Below are 20,997 nucleotides of genomic sequence, written 5' to 3' on the forward strand. Positions count from 1 at the left end.
TCTATCAAAAGTTACAGCTATTTCTATGAAGTTGTACAAAAACGCTTTCTTTCGCCAAGACAGTGCGTTTCTCACTGTTACATGCATTTGAATGGGGAACTCGACCGAAACAAAGTATAGGTTTTCATTATGTGAATAACTTGGAAATCTTAGCTCAAACAGCTGCAAAACCTGTTTTCCCAGCACGGGAACCTTGAGTTCTATAAGATAAAGCCATAAACATGTGTATCCGAGTCTTCTATCAAAAGTTACAGCTATTTCTATGAAGTTGTACAAAAACGCTTTCTTTCGCCAAGACAGTGCGTTTCTCACTGTTACATGCATTTGAATGGGGAACTCGACCGAAACAAAGTATAGGTTTTCATTATGTGAATAACTTGGAAATCTTAGCTCAAACAGCTGCAAAACCTGTTTTCCCAGCACGGGAACCTTGAGTTCTATAAGATAAAGCCATAAACATGTGTATCCGAGTCTTCTATCAAAAGTTACAGCTATTTCTATGAAGTTGTACAAAAACGCTTTCTTTCGCCAAGACAGTGCGTTTCTCACTGTTACATGCATTTGAATGGGGAACTCGACCGAAACAAAGTATAGGTTTTCATTATGTGAATAACTTGGAAATCTTAGCTCAAACAGCTGCAAAACCTGTTTTCCCAGCACGGAGACCTTGAGTTCTATAAGATAAAGCCATAAACATGTGTATCCGAGTCTTCTATCAAAAGTTACAGCTATTTCTATGAAGTTGTACAAAAACGCTTTCTTTCGCCAAGACAGTGCGTTTCTCACTGTTACATGCATTTGAATGGGGAACTCGACCGAAACAAAGTATAGGTTTTCATTATGTGAATAACTTGGAAATCTTAGCTCAAACAGCTGCAAAACCTGTTTTCCCAGCACGGGAACCTTGAGTTCTATAAGATAAAGCCATAAACATGTGTATCCGAGTCTTCTATCAAAAGTTACAGCTATTTCTATGAAGTTGTACAAAAACGCTTTCTTTCGCCAAGACAGTGCGTTTCTCACTGTTACATGCATTTGAATGGGGAACTCGACCGAAACAAAGTATAGGTTTTCATTATGTGAATAACTTGGAAATCTTAGCTCAAACAGCTGCAAAACCTGTTTTCCCAGCACGGGAACCTTGAGTTCTATAAGATAAAGCCATAAACATGTGTATCCGAGTCTTCTATCAAAAGTTACAGCTATTTCTATGAAGTTGTACAAAAACGCTTTCTTTCGCCAAGACAGTGCGTTTCTCACTGTTACATGCATTTGAATGGGGAACTCGACCGAAACAAAGTATAGGTTTTCATTATGTGAATAACTTGGAAATCTTAGCTCAAACAGCTGCAAAACCTGTTTTCCCAGCACGGAGACCTTGAGTTCTATAAGATAAAGCCATAAACATGTGTATCCGAGTCTTCTATCAAAAGTTACAGCTATTTCTATGAAGTTGTACAAAAACGCTTTCTTTCGCCAAGACAGTGCGTTTCTCACTGTTACATGCATTTGAATGGGGAACTCGACCGAAACAAAGTATAGGTTTTCATTATGTGAATAACTTGGAAATCTTAGCTCAAACAGCTGCAAAACCTGTTTTCCCAGCACGGGAACCTTGAGTTCTATAAGATAAAGCCATAAACATGTGTATCCGAGTCTTCTATCAAAAGTTACAGCTATTTCTATGAAGTTGTACAAAAACGCTTTCTTTCGCCAAGACAGTGCGTTTCTCACTGTTACATGCATTTGAATGGGGAACTCGACCGAAACAAAGTATAGGTTTTCATTATGTGAATAACTTGGAAATCTTAGCTCAAACAGCTGCAAAACCTGTTTTCCCAGCACGGGAACCTTGAGTTCTATAAGATAAAGCCATAAACGTGTATCCGAGTCTTCTATCAAAAGTTACAGCTATTTCTATGAAGTTGTACAAAAACGCTTTCTTTCGCCAAGACAGTGCGTTTCTCACTGTTACATGCATTTGAATGGGGAACTCGACCGAAACAAAGTATAGGTTTTCATTATGTGAATAACTTGGAAATCTTAGCTCAAACAGCTGCAAAACCTGTTTTCCCAGCACGGGAACCTTGAGTTCTATAAGATAAAGCCATAAACATGTGTATCCGAGTCTTCTATCAAAAGTTACAGCTATTTCTATGAAGTTGTACAAAAACGCTTTCTTTCGCCAAGACAGTGCGTTTCTCACTGTTACATGCATTTGAATGGGGAACTCGACCGAAACAAAGTATAGGTTTTCATTATGTGAATAACTTGGAAATCTTAGCTCAAACAGCTGCAAAACCTGTTTTCCCAGCACGGGAACCTTGAGTTCTATAAGATAAAGCCATAAACATGTGTATCCGAGTCTTCTATCAAAAGTTACAGCTATTTCTATGAAGTTGTACAAAAACGCTTTCTTTCGCCAAGACAGTGCGTTTCTCACTGTTACATGCATTTGAATGGGGAACTCGACCGAAACAAAGTATAGGTTTTCATTATGTGAATAACTTGGAAATCTTAGCTCAAACAGCTGCAAAACCTGTTTTCCCAGCACGTAGACCTTGAGTTCTATAAGATAAAGCCATAAACATGTGTATCCGAGTCTTCTATCAAAAGTTACAGCTATTTCTATGAAGTTGTACAAAAACGCTTTCTTTCGCCAAGACAGTGCGTTTCTCACTGTTACATGCATTTGAATGGGGAACTCGACCGAAACAAAGTATAGGTTTTCATTATGTGAATAACTTGGAAATCTTAGCTCAAACAGCTGCAAAACCTGTTTTCCCAGCACGGGAACCTTGAGTTCTATAAGATAAAGCCATAAACATGTGTATCCGAGTCTTCTATCAAAAGTTACAGCTATTTCTATGAAGTTGTACAAAAACGCTTTCTTTCGCCAAGACAGTGCGTTTCTCACTGTTACATGCATTTGAATGGGGAACTCGACCGAAACAAAGTATAGGTTTTCATTATGTGAATAACTTGGAAATCTTAGCTCAAACAGCTGCAAAACCTGTTTTCCCAGCACGGGAACCTTGAGTTCTATAAGATAAAGCCATAAACATGTGTATCCGAGTCTTCTATCAAAAGTTACAGCTATTTCTATGAAGTTGTACAAAAACACTTTCTTTCGCCAAGACAGTGCGTTTCTCACTGTTACATGCATTTGAATGGGGAACTCGACCGAAACAAAGTATAGGTTTTCATTATGTGAATAACTTGGAAATCTTAGCTCAAACAGCTGCAAAACCTGTTTTCCCAGCACGGGAACCTTGAGTTCTATAAGATAAAGCCATAAACATGTGTATCCGAGTCTTCTATCAAAAGTTACAGCTATTTCTATGAAGTTGTACAAAAACGCTTTCTTTCGCCAAGACAGTGCGTTTCTCACTGTTACATGCATTTGAATGGGGAACTCGACCGAAACAAAGTATAGGTTTTCATTATGTGAATAACTTGGAAATCTTAGCTCAAACAGCTGCAAAACCTTTTTTCCCAGCACGGGAACCTTGAGTTCTATAAGATAAAGCCATAAACATGTGTATCCGAGTCTTCTATCAAAAGTTACAGCTATTTCTATGAAGTTGTACAAAAACGCTTTCTTTCGCCAAGACAGTGCGTTTCTCACTGTTACATGCATTTGAATGGGGAACTCGACCGAAACAAAGTATAGGTTTTCATTATGTGAATAACTTGGAAATCTTAGCTCAAACAGCTGCAAAACCTGTTTTGCCAGCACGGAGACCTTGAGTTCTATAAGATAAAGCCATAAACATGTGTATCCGAGTCTTCTATCAAAAGTTACAGCTATTTCTATGAAGTTGTACAAAAACGCTTTCTTTCGCCAAGACAGTGCGTTTCTCACTGTTACATGCATTTGAATGGGGAACTCGACCGAAACAAAGTATAGGTTTTCATTATGTGAATAACTTGGAAATCTTAGCTCAAACAGCTGCAAAACCTGTTTTCCCAGCACGGGAACCTTGAGTTCTATAAGATAAAGCCATAAACATGTGTATCCGAGTCTTCTATCAAAAGTTACAGCTATTTCTATGAAGTTGTACAAAAACGCTTTCTTTCGCCAAGACAGTGCGTTTCTCACTGTTACATGCATTTGAATGGGGAACTCGACCGAAACAAAGTATAGGTTTTCATTATGTGAATAACTTGGAAATCTTAGCTCAAACAGCTGCAAAACCTGTTTTCCCAGCACGGGAACCTTGAGTTCTATAAGATAAAGCCATAAACATGTGTATCCGAGTCTTCTATCAAAAGTTACAGCTATTTCTATGAAGTTGTACAAAAACGCTTTCTTTCGCCAAGACAGTGCGTTTCTCACTGTTACATGCATTTGAATGGGGAACTCGACCGAAACAAAGTATAGGTTTTCATTATGTGAATAACTTGGAAATCTTAGCTCAAACAGCTGCAAAACCTGTTTTCCCAGCACGGGAACCTTGAGTTCTATAAGATAAAGCCATAAACATGTGTATCCGAGTCTTCTATCAAAAGTTACAGCTATTTCTATGAAGTTGTACAAAAACGCTTTCTTTCGCCAAGACAGTGCGTTTCTCACTGTTACATGCATTTGAATGGGGAACTCGACCGAAACAAAGTATAGGTTTTCATTATGTGAATAACTTGGAAATCTTAGCTCAAACAGCTGCAAAACCTGTTTTCCCAGCACGGGAACCTTGAGTTCTATAAGATAAAGCCATAAACATGTGTATCCGAGTCTTCTATCAAAAGTTACAGCTATTTCTATGAAGTTGTACAAAAACGCTTTCTTTCGCCAAGACAGTGCGTTTCTCACTGTTACATGCATTTGAATGGGGAACTCGACCGAAACAAAGTATAGGTTTTCATTATGTGAATAACTTGGAAATCTTAGCTCAAACAGCTGCAAAACCTTTTTTCCCAGCACGGGAACCTTGAGTTCTATAAGATAAAGCCATAAACATGTGTATCCGAGTCTTCTATCAAAAGTTACAGCTATTTCTATGAAGTTGTACAAAAACGCTTTCTTTCGCCAAGACAGTGCGTTTCTCACTGTTACATGCATTTGAATGGGGAACTCGACCGAAACAAAGTATAGGTTTTCATTATGTGAATAACTTGGAAATCTTAGCTCAAACAGCTGCAAAACCTGTTTTCCCATTACGGAGACCTTGAGTTCTATAAGATAAAGCCATAAACATGTGTATCCGAGTCTTCTATCAAAAGTTACAGCTATTTCTATGAAGTTGTACAAAAACGCTTTCTTTCGCCAAGACAGTGCGTTTCTCACTGTTACATGCATTTGAATGGGGAACTCGACCGAAACAAAGTATAGGTTTTCATTATGTGAATAACTTGGAAATCTTAGCTCAAACAGCTGCAAAACCTGTTTTCCCAGCACGGGAACCTTGAGTTCTATAAGATAAAGCCATAAACATGTGTATCCGAGTCTTCTATCAAAAGTTACAGCTATTTCTATGAAGTTGTACAAAAACGCTTTCTTTCGCCAAGACAGTGCGTTTCTCACTGTTACATGCATTTGAATGGGGAACTCGACCGAAACAAAGTATAGGTTTTCATTATGTGAATAACTTGGAAATCTTAGCTCAAACAGCTGCAAAACCTGTTTTCCCAGCACGGAGACCTTGAGTTCTATAAGATAAAGCCATAAACATGTGTATCCGAGTCTTCTATCAAAAGTTACAGCTATTTCTATGAAGTTGTACAAAAACGCTTTCTTTCGCCAAGACAGTGCGTTTCTCACTGTTACATGCATTTGAATGGGGAACTCGACCGAAACAAAGTATAGGTTTTCATTATGTGAATAACTTGGAAATCTTAGCTCAAACAGCTGCAAAACCTGTTTTCCCAGCACGGGAACCTTGAGTTCTATAAGATAAAGCCATAAACATGTGTATCCGAGTCTTCTATCAAAAGTTACAGCTATTTCTATGAAGTTGTACAAAAACGCTTTCTTTCGCCAAGACAGTGCGTTTCTCACTGTTACATGCATTTGAATGGGGAACTCGACCGAAACAAAGTATAGGTTTTCATTATGTGAATAACTTGGAAATCTTAGCTCAAACAGCTGCAAAACCTGTTTTCCCAGCACGGGAACCTTGAGTTCTATAAGATAAAGCCATAAACATGTGTATCCGAGTCTTCTATCAAAAGTTACAGCTATTTCTATGAAGTTGTACAAAAACGCTTTCTTTCGCCAAGACAGTGCGTTTCTCACTGTTACATGCATTTGAATGGGGAACTCGACCGAAACAAAGTATAGGTTTTCATTATGTGAATAACTTGGAAATCTTAGCTCAAACAGCTGCAAAACCTGTTTTCCCAGCACGGGAACCTTGAGTTCTATAAGATAAAGCCATAAACATGTGTATCCGAGTCTTCTATCAAAAGTTACAGCTATTTCTATGAAGTTGTACAAAAACGCTTTCTTTCGCCAAGACAGTGCGTTTCTCACTGTTACATGCATTTGAATGGGGAACTCGACCGAAACAAAGTATAGGTTTTCATTATGTGAATAACTTGGAAATCTTAGCTCAAACAGCTGCAAAACCTGTTTTCCCAGCACGGAGACCTTGAGTTCTATAAGATAAAGCCATAAACATGTGTATCCGAGTCTTCTATCAAAAGTTACAGCTATTTCTATGAAGTTGTACAAAAACGCTTTCTTTCGCCAAGACAGTGCGTTTCTCACTGTTACATGCATTTGAATGGGGAACTCGACCGAAACAAAGTATAGGTTTTCATTATGTGAATAACTTGGAAATCTTAGCTCAAACAGCTGCAAAACCTGTTTTCCCAGCACGGGAACCTTGAGTTCTATAAGATAAAGCCATAAACATGTGTATCCGAGTCTTCTATCAAAAGTTACAGCTATTTCTATGAAGTTGTACAAAAACGCTTTCTTTCGCCAAGACAGTGCGTTTCTCACTGTTACATGCATTTGAATGGGGAACTCGACCGAAACAAAGTATAGGTTTTCATTATGTGAATAACTTGGAAATCTTAGCTCAAACAGCTGCAAAACCTGTTTTCCCAGCACGGGAACCTTGAGTTCTATAAGATAAAGCCATAAACATGTGTATCCGAGTCTTCTATCAAAAGTTACAGCTATTTCTATGAAGTTGTACAAAAACGCTTTCTTTCGCCAAGACAGTGCGTTTCTCACTGTTACATGCATTTGAATGGGGAACTCGACCGAAACAAAGTATAGGTTTTCATTATGTGAATAACTTGGAAATCTTAGCTCAAACAGCTGCAAAACCTGTTTTCCCAGCACGGAGACCTTGAGTTCTATAAGATAAAGCCATAAACATGTGTATCCGAGTCTTCTATCAAAAGTTACAGCTATTTCTATGAAGTTGTACAAAAACGCTTTCTTTCGCCAAGACAGTGCGTTTCTCACTGTTACATGCATTTGAATGGGGAACTCGACCGAAACAAAGTATAGGTTTTCATTATGTGAATAACTTGGAAATCTTAGCTCAAACAGCTGCAAAACCTGTTTTCCCAGCACGGGAACCTTGAGTTCTATAAGATAAAGCCATAAACATGTGTATCCGAGTCTTCTATCAAAAGTTACAGCTATTTCTATGAAGTTGTACAAAAACGCTTTCTTTCGCCAAGACAGTGCGTTTCTCACTGTTACATGCATTTGAATGGGGAACTCGACCGAAACAAAGTATAGGTTTTCATTATGTGAATAACTTGGAAATCTTAGCTCAAACAGCTGCAAAACCTGTTTTCCCAGCACGGGAACCTTGAGTTCTATAAGATAAAGCCATAAACATGTGTATCCGAGTCTTCTATCAAAAGTTACAGCTATTTCTATGAAGTTGTACAAAAACGCTTTCTTTCGCCAAGACAGTGCGTTTCTCACTGTTACATGCATTTGAATGGGGAACTCGACCGAAACAAAGTATAGGTTTTCATTATGTGAATAACTTGGAAATCTTAGCTCAAACAGCTGCAAAACCTGTTTTCCCAGCACGGAGACCTTGAGTTCTATAAGATAAAGCCATAAACATGTGTATCCGAGTCTTCTATCAAAAGTTACAGCTATTTCTATGAAGTTGTACAAAAACGCTTTCTTTCGCCAAGACAGTGCGTTTCTCACTGTTACATGCATTTGAATGGGGAACTCGACCGAAACAAAGTATAGGTTTTCATTATGTGAATAACTTGGAAATCTTAGCTCAAACAGCTGCAAAACCTGTTTTCCCAGCACGGGAACCTTGAGTTCTATAAGATAAAGCCATAAACATGTGTATCCGAGTCTTCTATCAAAAGTTACAGCTATTTCTATGAAGTTGTACAAAAACGCTTTCTTTCGCCAAGACAGTGCGTTTCTCACTGTTACATGCATTTGAATGGGGAACTCGACCGAAACAAAGTATAGGTTTTCATTATGTGAATAACTTGGAAATCTTAGCTCAAACAGCTGCAAAACCTGTTTTCCCAGCACGGGAACCTTGAGTTCTATAAGATAAAGCCATAAACGTGTATCCGAGTCTTCTATCAAAAGTTACAGCTATTTCTATGAAGTTGTACAAAAACGCTTTCTTTCGCCAAGACAGTGCGTTTCTCACTGTTACATGCATTTGAATGGGGAACTCGACCGAAACAAAGTATAGGTTTTCATTATGTGAATAACTTGGAAATCTTAGCTCAAACAGCTGCAAAACCTGTTTTCCCAGCACGGGAACCTTGAGTTCTATAAGATAAAGCCATAAACATGTGTATCCGAGTCTTCTATCAAAAGTTACAGCTATTTCTATGAAGTTGTACAAAAACGCTTTCTTTCGCCAAGACAGTGCGTTTCTCACTGTTACATGCATTTGAATGGGGAACTCGACCGAAACAAAGTATAGGTTTTCATTATGTGAATAACTTGGAAATCTTAGCTCAAACAGCTGCAAAACCTGTTTTCCCAGCACGGGAACCTTGAGTTCTATAAGATAAAGCCATAAACATGTGTATCCGAGTCTTCTATCAAAAGTTACAGCTATTTCTATGAAGTTGTACAAAAACGCTTTCTTTCGCCAAGACAGTGCGTTTCTCACTGTTACATGCATTTGAATGGGGAACTCGACCGAAACAAAGTATAGGTTTTCATTATGTGAATAACTTGGAAATCTTAGCTCAAACAGCTGCAAAACCTGTTTTCCCAGCACGTAGACCTTGAGTTCTATAAGATAAAGCCATAAACATGTGTATCCGAGTCTTCTATCAAAAGTTACAGCTATTTCTATGAAGTTGTACAAAAACGCTTTCTTTCGCCAAGACAGTGCGTTTCTCACTGTTACATGCATTTGAATGGGGAACTCGACCGAAACAAAGTATAGGTTTTCATTATGTGAATAACTTGGAAATCTTAGCTCAAACAGCTGCAAAACCTGTTTTCCCAGCACGGGAACCTTGAGTTCTATAAGATAAAGCCATAAACATGTGTATCCGAGTCTTCTATCAAAAGTTACAGCTATTTCTATGAAGTTGTACAAAAACGCTTTCTTTCGCCAAGACAGTGCGTTTCTCACTGTTACATGCATTTGAATGGGGAACTCGACCGAAACAAAGTATAGGTTTTCATTATGTGAATAACTTGGAAATCTTAGCTCAAACAGCTGCAAAACCTGTTTTCCCAGCACGGGAACCTTGAGTTCTATAAGATAAAGCCATAAACATGTGTATCCGAGTCTTCTATCAAAAGTTACAGCTATTTCTATGAAGTTGTACAAAAACACTTTCTTTCGCCAAGACAGTGCGTTTCTCACTGTTACATGCATTTGAATGGGGAACTCGACCGAAACAAAGTATAGGTTTTCATTATGTGAATAACTTGGAAATCTTAGCTCAAACAGCTGCAAAACCTGTTTTCCCAGCACGGGAACCTTGAGTTCTATAAGATAAAGCCATAAACATGTGTATCCGAGTCTTCTATCAAAAGTTACAGCTATTTCTATGAAGTTGTACAAAAACGCTTTCTTTCGCCAAGACAGTGCGTTTCTCACTGTTACATGCATTTGAATGGGGAACTCGACCGAAACAAAGTATAGGTTTTCATTATGTGAATAACTTGGAAATCTTAGCTCAAACAGCTGCAAAACCTTTTTTCCCAGCACGGGAACCTTGAGTTCTATAAGATAAAGCCATAAACATGTGTATCCGAGTCTTCTATCAAAAGTTACAGCTATTTCTATGAAGTTGTACAAAAACGCTTTCTTTCGCCAAGACAGTGCGTTTCTCACTGTTACATGCATTTGAATGGGGAACTCGACCGAAACAAAGTATAGGTTTTCATTATGTGAATAACTTGGAAATCTTAGCTCAAACAGCTGCAAAACCTGTTTTGCCAGCACGGAGACCTTGAGTTCTATAAGATAAAGCCATAAACATGTGTATCCGAGTCTTCTATCAAAAGTTACAGCTATTTCTATGAAGTTGTACAAAAACGCTTTCTTTCGCCAAGACAGTGCGTTTCTCACTGTTACATGCATTTGAATGGGGAACTCGACCGAAACAAAGTATAGGTTTTCATTATGTGAATAACTTGGAAATCTTAGCTCAAACAGCTGCAAAACCTGTTTTCCCAGCACGGGAACCTTGAGTTCTATAAGATAAAGCCATAAACATGTGTATCCGAGTCTTCTATCAAAAGTTACAGCTATTTCTATGAAGTTGTACAAAAACGCTTTCTTTCGCCAAGACAGTGCGTTTCTCACTGTTACATGCATTTGAATGGGGAACTCGACCGAAACAAAGTATAGGTTTTCATTATGTGAATAACTTGGAAATCTTAGCTCAAACAGCTGCAAAACCTGTTTTCCCAGCACGGGAACCTTGAGTTCTATAAGATAAAGCCATAAACATGTGTATCCGAGTCTTCTATCAAAAGTTACAGCTATTTCTATGAAGTTGTACAAAAACGCTTTCTTTCGCCAAGACAGTGCGTTTCTCACTGTTACATGCATTTGAATGGGGAACTCGACCGAAACAAAGTATAGGTTTTCATTATGTGAATAACTTGGAAATCTTAGCTCAAACAGCTGCAAAACCTGTTTTCCCAGCACGGGAACCTTGAGTTCTATAAGATAAAGCCATAAACATGTGTATCCGAGTCTTCTATCAAAAGTTACAGCTATTTCTATGAAGTTGTACAAAAACGCTTTCTTTCGCCAAGACAGTGCGTTTCTCACTGTTACATGCATTTGAATGGGGAACTCGACCGAAACAAAGTATAGGTTTTCATTATGTGAATAACTTGGAAATCTTAGCTCAAACAGCTGCAAAACCTGTTTTCCCAGCACGGGAACCTTGAGTTCTATAAGATAAAGCCATAAACATGTGTATCCGAGTCTTCTATCAAAAGTTACAGCTATTTCTATGAAGTTGTACAAAAACGCTTTCTTTCGCCAAGACAGTGCGTTTCTCACTGTTACATGCATTTGAATGGGGAACTCGACCGAAACAAAGTATAGGTTTTCATTATGTGAATAACTTGGAAATCTTAGCTCAAACAGCTGCAAAACCTGTTTTCCCAGCACGGAGACCTTGAGTTCTATAAGATAAAGCCATAAACATGTGTATCCGAGTCTTCTATCAAAAGTTACAGCTATTTCTATGAAGTTGTACAAAAACGCTTTCTTTCGCCAAGACAGTGCGTTTCTCACTGTTACATGCATTTGAATGGGGAACTCGACCGAAACAAAGTATAGGTTTTCATTATGTGAATAACTTGGAAATCTTAGCTCAAACAGCTGCAAAACCTGTTTTCCCAGCACGGGAACCTTGAGTTCTATAAGATAAAGCCATAAACGTGTATCCGAGTCTTCTATCAAAAGTTACAGCTATTTCTATGAAGTTGTACAAAAACGCTTTCTTTCGCCAAGACAGTGCGTTTCTCACTGTTACATGCATTTGAATGGGGAACTCGACCGAAACAAAGTATAGGTTTTCATTATGTGAATAACTTGGAAATCTTAGCTCAAACAGCTGCAAAACCTGTTTTCCCAGCACGGGAACCTTGAGTTCTATAAGATAAAGCCATAAACATGTGTATCCGAGTCTTCTATCAAAAGTTACAGCTATTTCTATGAAGTTGTACAAAAACGCTTTCTTTCGCCAAGACAGTGCGTTTCTCACTGTTACATGCATTTGAATGGGGAACTCGACCGAAACAAAGTATAGGTTTTCATTATGTGAATAACTTGGAAATCTTAGCTCAAACAGCTGCAAAACCTGTTTTCCCAGCACGGGAACCTTGAGTTCTATAAGATAAAGCCATAAACATGTGTATCCGAGTCTTCTATCAAAAGTTACAGCTATTTCTATGAAGTTGTACAAAAACGCTTTCTTTCGCCAAGACAGTGCGTTTCTCACTGTTACATGCATTTGAATGGGGAACTCGACCGAAACAAAGTATAGGTTTTCATTATGTGAATAACTTGGAAATCTTAGCTCAAACAGCTGCAAAACCTGTTTTCCCAGCACGTAGACCTTGAGTTCTATAAGATAAAGCCATAAACATGTGTATCCGAGTCTTCTATCAAAAGTTACAGCTATTTCTATGAAGTTGTACAAAAACGCTTTCTTTCGCCAAGACAGTGCGTTTCTCACTGTTACATGCATTTGAATGGGGAACTCGACCGAAACAAAGTATAGGTTTTCATTATGTGAATAACTTGGAAATCTTAGCTCAAACAGCTGCAAAACCTGTTTTCCCAGCACGGGAACCTTGAGTTCTATAAGATAAAGCCATAAACATGTGTATCCGAGTCTTCTATCAAAAGTTACAGCTATTTCTATGAAGTTGTACAAAAACGCTTTCTTTCGCCAAGACAGTGCGTTTCTCACTGTTACATGCATTTGAATGGGGAACTCGACCGAAACAAAGTATAGGTTTTCATTATGTGAATAACTTGGAAATCTTAGCTCAAACAGCTGCAAAACCTGTTTTCCCAGCACGGGAACCTTGAGTTCTATAAGATAAAGCCATAAACATGTGTATCCGAGTCTTCTATCAAAAGTTACAGCTATTTCTATGAAGTTGTACAAAAACACTTTCTTTCGCCAAGACAGTGCGTTTCTCACTGTTACATGCATTTGAATGGGGAACTCGACCGAAACAAAGTATAGGTTTTCATTATGTGAATAACTTGGAAATCTTAGCTCAAACAGCTGCAAAACCTGTTTTCCCAGCACGGGAACCTTGAGTTCTATAAGATAAAGCCATAAACATGTGTATCCGAGTCTTCTATCAAAAGTTACAGCTATTTCTATGAAGTTGTACAAAAACGCTTTCTTTCGCCAAGACAGTGCGTTTCTCACTGTTACATGCATTTGAATGGGGAACTCGACCGAAACAAAGTATAGGTTTTCATTATGTGAATAACTTGGAAATCTTAGCTCAAACAGCTGCAAAACCTTTTTTCCCAGCACGGGAACCTTGAGTTCTATAAGATAAAGCCATAAACATGTGTATCCGAGTCTTCTATCAAAAGTTACAGCTATTTCTATGAAGTTGTACAAAAACGCTTTCTTTCGCCAAGACAGTGCGTTTCTCACTGTTACATGCATTTGAATGGGGAACTCGACCGAAACAAAGTATAGGTTTTCATTATGTGAATAACTTGGAAATCTTAGCTCAAACAGCTGCAAAACCTGTTTTGCCAGCACGGAGACCTTGAGTTCTATAAGATAAAGCCATAAACATGTGTATCCGAGTCTTCTATCAAAAGTTACAGCTATTTCTATGAAGTTGTACAAAAACGCTTTCTTTCGCCAAGACAGTGCGTTTCTCACTGTTACATGCATTTGAATGGGGAACTCGACCGAAACAAAGTATAGGTTTTCATTATGTGAATAACTTGGAAATCTTAGCTCAAACAGCTGCAAAACCTGTTTTCCCAGCACGGGAACCTTGAGTTCTATAAGATAAAGCCATAAACATGTGTATCCGAGTCTTCTATCAAAAGTTACAGCTATTTCTATGAAGTTGTACAAAAACGCTTTCTTTCGCCAAGACAGTGCGTTTCTCACTGTTACATGCATTTGAATGGGGAACTCGACCGAAACAAAGTATAGGTTTTCATTATGTGAATAACTTGGAAATCTTAGCTCAAACAGCTGCAAAACCTGTTTTCCCAGCACGGGAACCTTGAGTTCTATAAGATAAAGCCATAAACATGTGTATCCGAGTCTTCTATCAAAAGTTACAGCTATTTCTATGAAGTTGTACAAAAACGCTTTCTTTCGCCAAGACAGTGCGTTTCTCACTGTTACATGCATTTGAATGGGGAACTCGACCGAAACAAAGTATAGGTTTTCATTATGTGAATAACTTGGAAATCTTAGCTCAAACAGCTGCAAAACCTGTTTTCCCAGCACGGGAACCTTGAGTTCTATAAGATAAAGCCATAAACATGTGTATCCGAGTCTTCTATCAAAAGTTACAGCTATTTCTATGAAGTTGTACAAAAACGCTTTCTTTCGCCAAGACAGTGCGTTTCTCACTGTTACATGCATTTGAATGGGGAACTCGACCGAAACAAAGTATAGGTTTTCATTATGTGAATAACTTGGAAATCTTAGCTCAAACAGCTGCAAAACCTGTTTTCCCAGCACGGGAACCTTGAGTTCTATAAGATAAAGCCATAAACATGTGTATCCGAGTCTTCTATCAAAAGTTACAGCTATTTCTATGAAGTTGTACAAAAACGCTTTCTTTCGCCAAGACAGTGCGTTTCTCACTGTTACATGCATTTGAATGGGGAACTCGACCGAAACAAAGTATAGGTTTTCATTATGTGAATAACTTGGAAATCTTAGCTCAAACAGCTGCAAAACCTGTTTTCCCAGCACGGAGACCTTGAGTTCTATAAGATAAAGCCATAAACATGTGTATCCGAGTCTTCTATCAAAAGTTACAGCTATTTCTATGAAGTTGTACAAAAACGCTTTCTTTCGCCAAGACAGTGCGTTTCTCACTGTTACATGCATTTGAATGGGGAACTCGACCGAAACAAAGTATAGGTTTTCATTATGTGAATAACTTGGAAATCTTAGCTCAAACAGCTGCAAAACCTGTTTTCCCAGCACGGGAACCTTGAGTTCTATAAGATAAAGCCATAAACATGTGTATCCGAGTCTTCTATCAAAAGTTACAGCTATTTCTATGAAGTTGTACAAAAACGCTTTCTTTCGCCAAGACAGTGCGTTTCTCACTGTTACATGCATTTGAATGGGGAACTCGACCGAAACAAAGTATAGGTTTTCATTATGTGAATAACTTGGAAATCTTAGCTCAAACAGCTGCAAAACCTGTTTTCCCAGCACGGGAACCTTGAGTTCTATAAGATAAAGCCATAAACATGTGTATCCGAGTCTTCTATCAAAAGTTACAGCTATTTCTATGAAGTTGTACAAAAACGCTTTCTTTCGCCAAGACAGTGCGTTTCTCACTGTTACATGCATTTGAATGGGGAACTCGACCGAAACAAAGTATAGGTTTTCATTATGTGAATAACTTGGAAATCTTAGCTCAAACAGCTGCAAAACCTGTTTTCCCAGCACGGGAACCTTGAGTTCTATAAGATAAAGCCATAAACATGTGTATCCGAGTCTTCTATCAAAAGTTACAGCTATTTCTATGAAGTTGTACAAAAACGCTTTCTTTCGCCAAGACAGTGCGTTTCTCACTGTTACATGCATTTGAATGGGGAACTCGACCGAAACAAAGTATAGGTTTTCATTATGTGAATAACTTGGAAATCTTAGCTCAAACAGCTGCAAAACCTGTTTTCCCAGCACGTAGACCTTGAGTTCTATAAGATAAAGCCATAAACATGTGTATCCGAGTCTTCTATCAAAAGTTACAGCTATTTCTATGAAGTTGTACAAAAACGCTTTCTTTCGCCAAGACAGTGCGTTTCTCACTGTTACATGCATTTGAATGGGGAACTCGACCGAAACAAAGTATAGGTTTTCATTATGTGAATAACTTGGAAATCTTAGCTCAAACAGCTGCAAAACCTGTTTTCCCAGCACGGGAACCTTGAGTTCTATAAGATAAAGCCATAAACATGTGTATCCGAGTCTTCTATCAAAAGTTACAGCTATTTCTATGAAGTTGTACAAAAACGCTTTCTTTCGCCAAGACAGTGCGTTTCTCACTGTTACATGCATTTGAATGGGGAACTCGACCGAAACAAAGTATAGGTTTTCATTATGTGAATAACTTGGAAATCTTAGCTCAAACAGCTGCAAAACCTGTTTTCCCAGCACGGGAACCTTGAGTTCTATAAGATAAAGCCATAAACATGTGTATCCGAGTCTTCTATCAAAAGTTACAGCTATTTCTATGAAGTTGTACAAAAACACTTTCTTTCGCCAAGACAGTGCGTTTCTCACTGTTACATGCATTTGAATGGGGAACTCGACCGAAACAAAGTATAGGTTTTCATTATGTGAATAACTTGGAAATCTTAGCTCAAACAGCTGCAAAACCTGTTTTCCCAGCACGGGAACCTTGAGTTCTATAAGATAAAGCCATAAACATGTGTATCCGAGTCTTCTATCAAAAGTTACAGCTATTTCTATGAAGTTGTACAAAAACGCTTTCTTTCGCCAAGACAGTGCGTTTCTCACTGTTACATGCATTTGAATGGGGAACTCGACCGAAACAAAGTATAGGTTTTCATTATGTGAATAACTTGGAAATCTTAGCTCAAACAGCTGCAAAACCTTTTTTCCCAGCACGGGAACCTTGAGTTCTATAAGATAAAGCCATAAACATGTGTATCCGAGTCTTCTATCAAAAGTTACAGCTATTTCTATGAAGTTGTACAAAAACGCTTTCTTTCGCCAAGACAGTGCGTTTCTCACTGTTACATGCATTTGAATGGGGAACTCGACCGAAACAAAGTATAGGTTTTCATTATGTGAATAACTTGGAAATCTTAGCTCAAACAGCTGCAAAACCTGTTTTGCCAGCACGGAGACCTTGAGTTCTATAAGATAAAGCCATAAACATGTGTATCCGAGTCTTCTATCAAAAGTTACAGCTATTTCTATGAAGTTGTACAAAAACGCTTTCTTTCGCCAAGACAGTGCGTTTCTCACTGTTACATGCATTTGAATGGGGAACTCGACCGAAACAAAGTATAGGTTTTCATTATGTGAATAACTTGGAAATCTTAGCTCAAACAGCTGCAAAACCTGTTTTCCCAGCACGGGAACCTTGAGTTCTATAAGATAAAGCCATAAACATGTGTATCCGAGTCTTCTATCAAAAGTTACAGCTATTTCTATGAAGTTGTACAAAAACGCTTTCTTTCGCCAAGACAGTGCGTTTCTCACTGTTACATGCATTTGAATGGGGAACTCGACCGAAACAAAGTATAGGTTTTCATTATGTGAATAACTTGGAAATCTTAGCTCAAACAGCTGCAAAACCTGTTTTCCCAGCACGGAGACCTTGAGTTCTATAAGATAAAGCCATAAACATGTGTATCCGAGTCTTCTATCAAAAGTTACAGCTATTTCTATGAAGTTGTACAAAAACGCTTTCTTTCGCCAAGACAGTGCGTTTCTCACTGTTACATGCATTTGAATGGGGAACTCGACCGAAACAAAGTATAGGTTTTCATTATGTGAATAACTTGGAAATCTTAGCTCAAACAGCTGCAAAACCTGTTTTCCCAGCACGGGAACCTTGAGTTCTATAAGATAAAGCCATAAACATGTGTATCCGAGTCTTCTATCAAAAGTTACAGCTATTTCTATGAAGTTGTACAAAAACGCTTTCTTTCGCCAAGACAGTGCGTTTCTCACTGTTACATGCATTTGAATGGGGAACTCGACCGAAACAAAGTATAGGTTTTCATTATGTGAATAACTTGGAAATCTTAGCTCAAACAGCTGCAAAACCTGTTTTCCCAGCACGGGAACCTTGAGTTCTATAAGATAAAGCCATAAACATGTGTATCCGAGTCTTCTATCAAAAGTTACAGCTATTTCTATGAAGTTGTACAAAAACGCTTTCTTTCGCCAAGACAGTGCGTTTCTCACTGTTACATGCATTTGAATGGGGAACTCGACCGAAACAAAGTATAGGTTTTCATTATGTGAATAACTTGGAAATCTTAGCTCAAACAGCTGCAAAACCTGTTTTCCCAGCACGGGAACCTTGAGTTCTATAAGATAAAGCCATAAACATGTGTATCCGAGTCTTCTATCAAAAGTTACAGCTATTTCTATGAAGTTGTACAAAAACGCTTTCTTTCGCCAAGACAGTGCGTTTCTCACTGTTACATGCATTTGAATGGGGAACTCGACCGAAACAAAGTATAGGTTTTCATTATGTGAATAACTTGGAAATCTTAGCTCAAACAGCTGCAAAACCTGTTTTCCCAGCACGGAGACCTTGAGTTCTATAAGATAAAGCCATAAACATGTGTATCCGAGTCTTCTATCAAAAGTTACAGCTATTTCTATGAAGTTGTACAAAAACGCTTTCTTTCGCCAAGACAGTGCGTTTCTCACTGTTACATGCATTTGAATGGGGAACTCGACCGAAACAAAGTATAGGTTTTCATTATGTGAATAACTTGGAAATCTTAGCTCAAACAGCTGCAAAACCTGTTTTCCCAGCACGGGAACCTTGAGTTCTATAAGATAAAGCCATAAACATGTGTATCCGAGTCTTCTATCAAAAGTTACAGCTATTTCTATGAAGTTGTACAAAAACGCTTTCTTTCGCCAAGACAGTGCGTTTCTCACTGTTACATGCATTTGAATGGGGAACTCGACCGAAACAAAGTATAGGTTTTCATTATGTGAATAACTTGGAAATCTTAGCTCAAACAGCTGCAAAACCTGTTTTCCCAGCACGGGAACCTTGAGTTCTATAAGATAAAGCCATAAACATGTGTATCCGAGTCTTCTATCAAAAGTTACAGCTATTTCTATGAAGTTGTACAAAAACGCTTTCTTTCGCCAAGACAGTGCGTTTCTCACTGTTACATGCATTTGAATGGGGAACTCGACCGAAACAAAGTATAGGTTTTCATTATGTGAATAACTTGGAAATCTTAGCTCAAACAGCTGCAAAACCTGTTTTCCCAGCACGGAGACCTTGAGTTCTATAAGATAAAGCCATAAACATGTGTATCCGAGTCTTCTATCAAAAGTTACAGCTATTTCTATGAAGTTGTACAAAAACGCTTTCTTTCGCCAAGACAGTGCGTTTCTCACTGTTACATGCATTTGAATGGGGAACTCGACCGAAACAAAGTATAGGTTTTCATTATGTGAATAACTTGGAAATCTTAGCTCAAACAGCTGCAAAACCTGTTTTCCCAGCACGGGAACCTTGAGTTCTATAAGATAAAGCCATAAACATGTGTATCCGAGTCTTCTATCAAAAGTTACAGCTATTTCTATGAAGTTGTACAAAAACGCTTTCTTTCGCCAAGACAGTGCGTTTCTCACTGTTACATGCATTTGAATGGGGAACTCGACCGAAACAAAGTATAGGTTTTCATTATGTGAATAACTTGGAAATCTTAGCTCAAACAGCTGCAAAACCTGTTTTCCCAGCACGGGAACCTTGAGTTCTATAAGATAAAGCCATAAACATGTGTATCCGAGTCTTCTATCAAAAGTTACAGCTATTTCTATGAAGTTGTACAAAAACGCTTTCTTTCGCCAAGACAGTGCGTTTCTCACTGTTACATGCATTTGAATGGGGAACTCGACCGAAACAAAGTATAGGTTTTCATTATGTGAATAACTTGGAAATCTTAGCTCAAACAGCTGCAAAACCTGTTTTCCCAGCACGGGAACCTTGAGTTCTATAAGATAAAGCCATAAACATGTGTATCCGAGTCTTCTATCAAAAGTTACAGCTATTTCTATGAAGTTGTACAAAAACGCTTTCTTTCGCCAAGACAGTGCGTTTCTCACTGTTACATGCATTTGAATGGGGAACTCGACCGAAACAAAGTATAGGTTTTCATTATGTGAATAACTTGGAAATCTTAGCTCAAACAGCTGCAAAACCTGTTTTCCCAGCACGTAGACCTTGAGTTCTATAAGATAAAGCCATAAACATGTGTATCCGAGTCTTCTATCAAAAGTTACAGCTATTTCTATGAAGTTGTACAAAAACGCTTTCTTTCGCCAAGACAGTGCGTTTCTCACTGTTACATGCATTTGAATGGGGAACTCGACCGAAACAAAGTATAGGTTTTCATTATGTGAATAACTTGGAAATCTTAGCTCAAACAGCTGCAAAACCTGTTTTCCCAGCACGGAGACCTTGAGTTCTATAAGATAAAGCCATAAACATGTGTATCCGAGTCTTCTATCAAAAGTTACAGCTATTTCTATGAAGTTGTACAAAAACGCTTTCTTTCGCCAAGACAGTGCGTTTCTCACTGTTACATGCATTTGAATGGGGAACTCGACCGAAACAAAGTATAGGTTTTCATTATGTGAATAACTTGGAAATCTTAGCTCAAACAGCTGCAAAACCTGTTTTCCCAGCACGGGAACCTTGAGTTCTATAAGATAAAGCCATAAACATGTGTATCCGAGTCTTCTATCAAAAGTTACAGCTATTTCTATGAAGTTGTACAAAAACGCTTTCTTTCGCCAAGACAGTGCGTTTCTCACTGTTACATGCATTTGAATGGGGAACTCGACCGAAACAAAGTATAGGTTTTCATTATGTGAATAACTTGGAAATCTTAGCTCAAACAGCTGCAAAACCTGTTTTCCCAGCACGGGAACCTTGAGTTCTATAAGATAAAGCCATAAACATGTGTATCCGAGTCTTCTATCAAAAGTTACAGCTATTTCTATGAAGTTGTACAAAAACGCTTTCTTTCGCCAAGACAGTGCGTTTCTCACTGTTACATGCATTTGAATGGGGAACTCGACCGAAACAAAGTATAGGTTTTCATTATGTGAATAACTTGGAAA

This window comes from Aulonocara stuartgranti (assembly GCF_965226115.1).
Source record: "Aulonocara stuartgranti genome assembly, chromosome: 19".
Lineage (NCBI taxonomy): Eukaryota > Metazoa > Chordata > Actinopteri > Cichliformes > Cichlidae > Aulonocara > Aulonocara stuartgranti.